Source organism: Myxocyprinus asiaticus, chromosome 39 (genome assembly GCF_019703515.2).
Source record: "Myxocyprinus asiaticus isolate MX2 ecotype Aquarium Trade chromosome 39, UBuf_Myxa_2, whole genome shotgun sequence".
Taxonomy (NCBI): Eukaryota; Metazoa; Chordata; class Actinopteri; order Cypriniformes; family Catostomidae; genus Myxocyprinus; species Myxocyprinus asiaticus.
In genome coordinates, this window is record NC_059382.1 from 37,384,495 (window position 1) to 37,390,494 (window position 6,000).

Consider the following 6,000-nt stretch of genomic DNA (forward strand, 5'->3'; position numbering starts at 1 on the left):
TTGCAGCCTTATGCTAAAATACTTTAAATATTTTTTTTCACATCAATCTACACTCCATACCCCATAATGACAAAGCAAAAACCAGATTTTTGATAACTTTGCAAATTTATTAAAAAGAAAAACTGAAATATCACATTAACAAATGTATCCAGACCCTTTGCACTGACACTTGAAATTTAGCTCTGGTGCATCCCATTTCTCTGGATCATCTTTGAGGTGTTTCTACACTGATTGGAGTCCACCTGTGGAAAATTCAAACATGGACATGATTTAGAAAGGCTCACCCGTCTATATAAGGTCTCAGTTGAAAATGAATATCAGAGCAAAAACCAAGCTATGAGGTCAAAGGAACTGCCTGTAGAGCTCAGAGAGAACTGTGTCGATCAAAAAAAGTTTGGCTGCATTGAAGGTTCCCAAGAGCACAATGGCCACCATAATTCTTAAATGGAAGAAGTTTGAAACAACCAGGACTCTTCTTAGAGCTGGCTGACCGAACAAACTGAGCAATTGGGGGAGTAGGGCCTTGGTAAGAGAGTGACCAATAACCCATGGTCACTCTGGTTGAGCTCCAGAGATCATGTGTGGAGTTGGGAGAAACTTGCAGAAGGACAACCATCACTGCAACACTCCACCGATCTGGGCTTTATGGCAGAGTGGCCAGACGGAAGCCTCTCCTCGGTGCAAGACACTTAAAAAAGCACCTAAAGGACTCTCAGACTGTAAGAAATAAGATTCTCTTGTCTGATGAAAAGAAATTTGAACTGTTTGGCCTCAATTCCAAGTGTCATGTCTGGAGAAAACCAGGCACTGCTCATCACCTGCGCAATACCATCCCAACGTTGAAGCATGGTGGTGGTAGCATCATGCTGTGGGGGGCTTTTTCAGCAGCAGGGATTGGGGGACTGGTCAAGGTTGAAGGAAAGCTGAACGCAGCAAAATACAGAGATATCCTTAATGAAAACCTAGTCCAGAGCACTCAGGACCTCAGACTGGGCCAAAGGTTCACCTTCCAACAGGACAATAACCCTAAGCCAAGACAAACTCAGCCAAGACAATGCAAGAGTGGCTTGGGGACAACTCTGTGAATGTCCTTGAGTGGCCCAGAGCCCAGACTCTAACCCAAATGAACATCTCTGAAGAGACCTGAAAATGGCTGTCCACCGATGGTCCCCATCCAACCTGACAGAGCTTGAGAGGATCTGCAGAGAAGAATGGCAGGAAATCCCCAAATCCAAGTATGCAAAGCTTGTCGCATCATACCCAAAAAGACTTGAGGCTGTAATCGCTGCCAAAGGTGCTTCAACTAAGTACTGAGTTAAGGGTCTGAATACTTATGTCAATGTGATGTTTCAGTATTTTCGTTTTAATACATTTGCAAAGTTATCAAAAATCTGTTTTTTGCTTTGTCATTATGGGATATGGAGTGTAGATTGTTTTCTTTGTTTTTAAAGCATTTTAGCATAATGCTGCAAAAACAAATTGTGAAAAAAATGAAGGGGTCTGAATACTTTCTGAATGCACTGTAATTTCCTAAAAGCACTTACATTAATTCTTGTTAAAACTTGTGTATTATCTGAGCTGTAAAGTTGTTTTAAATTGTCATTTTAGGGTTTGTTGACATTACATGGCAATTGGCTATAACTTTTACACAGAAAAGGTTTTTTAAGTGATTTTAGCAAACTAAAATCATGTTAACAACACTTATTGTTTACATCTTGTGGCTATACTTTAGAAAGTATTTTAATGTTCAACAATTGCTATTCACTTCCATTGTAAGTGCCTCACTATAACCAAGTGAGGTTTTTTTTTTTTGTTTTGTTTTTTAAAGGAGGGACAAGTCTAAATTAATTTTTGTAATCAACATTATGCCACAAATGCTGTTGATTGAGCTTAACTTGGATTGAACCTGGAACATTCCTTTAAATATTACAACCATGTGGCATGTCAGATGTCCTGGAAAATTGTGCCTTGAAGAGAGTAGGACCCCTTGATGATAATTTTCAATTTTCAATATATTATGCTTGCAAAGTAATAATTATATCCATATATCATTCTAACTATCGTATAAAACAAAAAAGTAGAGAGCATTTGCACTAAAACCTGGTTTTGCAAACAGATACATTTACAGCAACGTTCATACAATTGAAATAACTAAAGAAGGTGTAGTAGTACAAAAAAAAAACCTTATTTTTAAGGCATCGGTGTACTGTGAAAGCTCCAATACAAAAATATGCAGCTGGAGTTTAAAATGTGCATTTATGAATAAAATATTTGATCGAAAGTATCAGATTATTTATAACAAGTTTCCATTTTCCAATATCCTTCATTGCAGTGCACCGTTACTGCATGAGCAGAAGTAGAGTGCTATGTTTTATCACACTAGAAAGTTCCCCGGTCTCTAATTACAAAGACCCCACTTAATAAAAGTCCGGGCCCTGACGGTTTGCCTTTTGAATTCTATCGGCCGTTTTGGAATTATATAAAAGATTTGATTTTAGATGTTTTTAAGGAATGTTTAGATGGGGGAACTATCTGAATCGATGAAGCAAGGCCTAATTATATTAATTCCAAAACCAAACAAAGATAAAAATTTCTTAGATAATTGGCACCCAGTAACTTTGCTTAACTCTGATTATAAACTATTAGCTGCAGTATATGCTAGGAGACTGAAGCCCTGTTTAGAAGAAGTTATCTCTCACACACAATCTGGCTTCATGACAGGTCGACACATTTCAAATAACATTCAGCTTGTTTTAGATCTTTTAAATTACTCTGAATTGGTTAATCATGATGCACTTATTCTGTTCTTAGATTTTTTTTTATAAGGCATTTGACACTGAAGAACATGCTTTTATGTATGATGTTTTGAGACGATTTGGCTTTGGTCCAAAATTTGAGAAAACTGTACAGACCTTGTATAAAAACGTTACAAGTAATGTTTCCTTGTCTAATGGAACTTTGCTGCATTTTCTCATTGGGAGAGGCATTAGACAAGGCTGTCCTATTTCACCTTTTTTATTTTTGCTGGTCGCAGAGCTTCTTAACCTCTATACGGTGCATTGTTCGAATATCAAAAGGGTTCAAATAGCAGATCACACTATTTTAATCAGTCAACTTGCAGATAATACATGTTTGTTCCTGAACGATAAATGGCAGGTCCCCATTATATTTGATGCATTAACTGTTTTCAGATGCTTCTGGTCTTTCTGTTAATCAGAGCAAGTCTGAGATTATGGCAATTCATAATTCTGACATTTCAGAAATATGTGGAATTAAGCTGAAACAAACAGTTAGATATCTTGGTATTGTAATTAGTAAGTGTCCATCTGAAAGAGTAGAAATACATTTCTCTAAGAGTCTGCACAAAGCAAAGAATGTATTTAATTGCTGGTCTCAGAGGAACCTGACTATCCATGGACATGAACTGCTTTCCAAAGCTGAAGGCATATCAAGGCTGGATATGCAATATCCTGCACTATCTTTGTATGTCAGTCCTAGAATGTGCTTAGCTGTTGACAGGGATTTATTTAAGTTTATTTGGAAGAACAAGACTGAACATGTAAAAAGTACTCTTTCAGAGGGTGGGCCCAATGTCCTTGATTTCAGTACTGTTAATATCATTTTTAAAATCAATTGGATAAACATTGCTTGGCTCTATATGGAGGACTCTATATGGTTTTAATCCCCAATTTGTTTTTTAATAAGTGCGGTGGTCTAACATTTTTACTTTCATGTGACTTCAAATGTAGTAAACTTCCCATTAAGCTAGCTAATTTTCATAAGCAAGCACTGGAAGCTTGGAAACTAGCCTTTAAACATCATTTTTGTCCACACTCATCTATATTATGGAATAATCAACGTGTTATTTAAGAACAAATCTAGATTTAAGAAGGACTGCTTTGAAAGGGGAATTCTTTTTGTTTTAAATTTACTAAATTGTAACGGGGAGATTTATGCTTATGAGCAATTTATCTCTCAGGAATTCTGTCTTCATTTAGAGAATAACATTTGGTTGTGAAAAGCATTTCTCCTTAATTGCTTCATCTTGTGAAAGCACATTTTAGATACAACTCAATAGTTGGACAGGTTCCAAAACTTTTTATTGGAGGTATCTCTATCTTGCATAAGAAATTTAATAATTTTCCCATTAGAAAGTGTCTCAGACAAGATTAAAGTTGTCCCCCAAATGCACTTATGAATTGGAAACAACAATTTCCTATGCTTCCCACTGACAAGATATGGTCCGAGACTAATACATTTTTACTGCCCAATAAGATAAAAGAAATTCACTTTAAAGTGTTGCATAGATATTATCCTTGCAATGCTTTTCTAAAGTTTAAAGGAGACATTTCACCGCAGTGTTCTTTTTGTAATCTTGAACCTGAAATTTCTACACATTTATTTTGCACCTGTAATTACTCTACAGACTTTTGGACCCAGGTAGCTATGTTAATTTTTGATGCGTTTCATAAAATAATCGCAATAGATGACTCCATGATTCTGTTCTTGGATTGTAACACTGGCTTTCCCATAATTGATAGCACTTTAAAATGAATCATTCTTTTTGGGAAGTTTCACTTGCATAAAGCTAGAGTAATGTCTATTAAACCTTCTTTTAAATTATTTTGTATGGATCTGAAAATGTTTTATCATTCACTGAATGTGTTATCCAGAAACAGAAAATCAATGCAAACCTCTCTACTAATAGAAAAGGTAATTTGTTCAATTTAATTTTTATGATTTGTATAACAAAAAACAAAACAAAAAAAAAGCACCCTCAAACGAACATTACAGCACCCTCAATTAAATGTGTAAGCCTAATAATACTGAACATTGGTAGATTTTCTTGAATCCCAGCAAATACATACACAGTGGTGGTGGTGTAGTGGACTAAAGCACATAACTGGTAATTAGAAGGTTGCTGGTTCAATCCCACAGCCACCACCATTGTGTCCTTGAGCAAGGCACTTAACTCCAGGTTGCTCCAGGGGTATTGTCCCTGTAATAAGTACACTGTAAGTTGCTTTGGATAAAAGTGTCTGCCAATTGCATAAAAAAAAAAAAAAATCCCTGCATCAAAAACTAATAAACATATATTATTTTGCAAATCAGCATCTTAATTTGCAGCACAGCATTCTACTTTCAACATACACATACACATTTAATTGGACCTCCGCTCACGCTTACAGGATCCAAATCCACCACATGTTGCATCTGATTTCTGCTCCGGGATAAAGCGGTCCATAACTTCTGGTCTAGGATCAATTTCCCAAAGCCAAATTCAAACATTAACTATTAGTGAAAGGTGAAAATTAACTCAAGATCAGTAGTTCGGATAACATTTTTTCCCGACATCGCTTTCTGCATTCATGCACCGTGAAAACGTACTGTAGCTATTAATGATTGTACGTAAAAGAAATGTAAAAAAAAATTTTTTTTAACAAAGGCAGCATATTTCGTGTTTGGTTGCTTTATACAGAAAAGCTGTTTTGGTAGCATTAAACATGATTTCATCAAATAAATAAAAAAATATTACGCCTCCACTTTATACAGAGCACCCCCATTAATTTCAGAAGCACCCTCAGCGATTTTGATCTGGGACCGGGCCTGCAGTGGTGGAAGAAATATTCAGATTCTTTACTTAAGTAAAAGTACTAATAGCACACTATGAAAATACTCCACTATAAGTAAAAGACTTTATTCAAAAATGTACATAAGTTGATAATAAAAAGAATAATAATCAAACCCCCTACCATTCACCACACAGTCCTCCAAAAAATTTGCATGATGGACTGACTTCAATGGTACATCTTTATTCCATTGGTTTCACACAATAAAAGAACAATGCGGTCCTTTCCTATGGATGTGAATCCTGAGAAAAAGGTTTAATTCTTACTGTTTTCACTTTTCCTTGTTATGACCAGCACCTTCCACTCTTGTACACAAGTGCTCTCTAACTCAATTAATGTCATCTACAGTTGTATTTGTATGTGTGTGCAA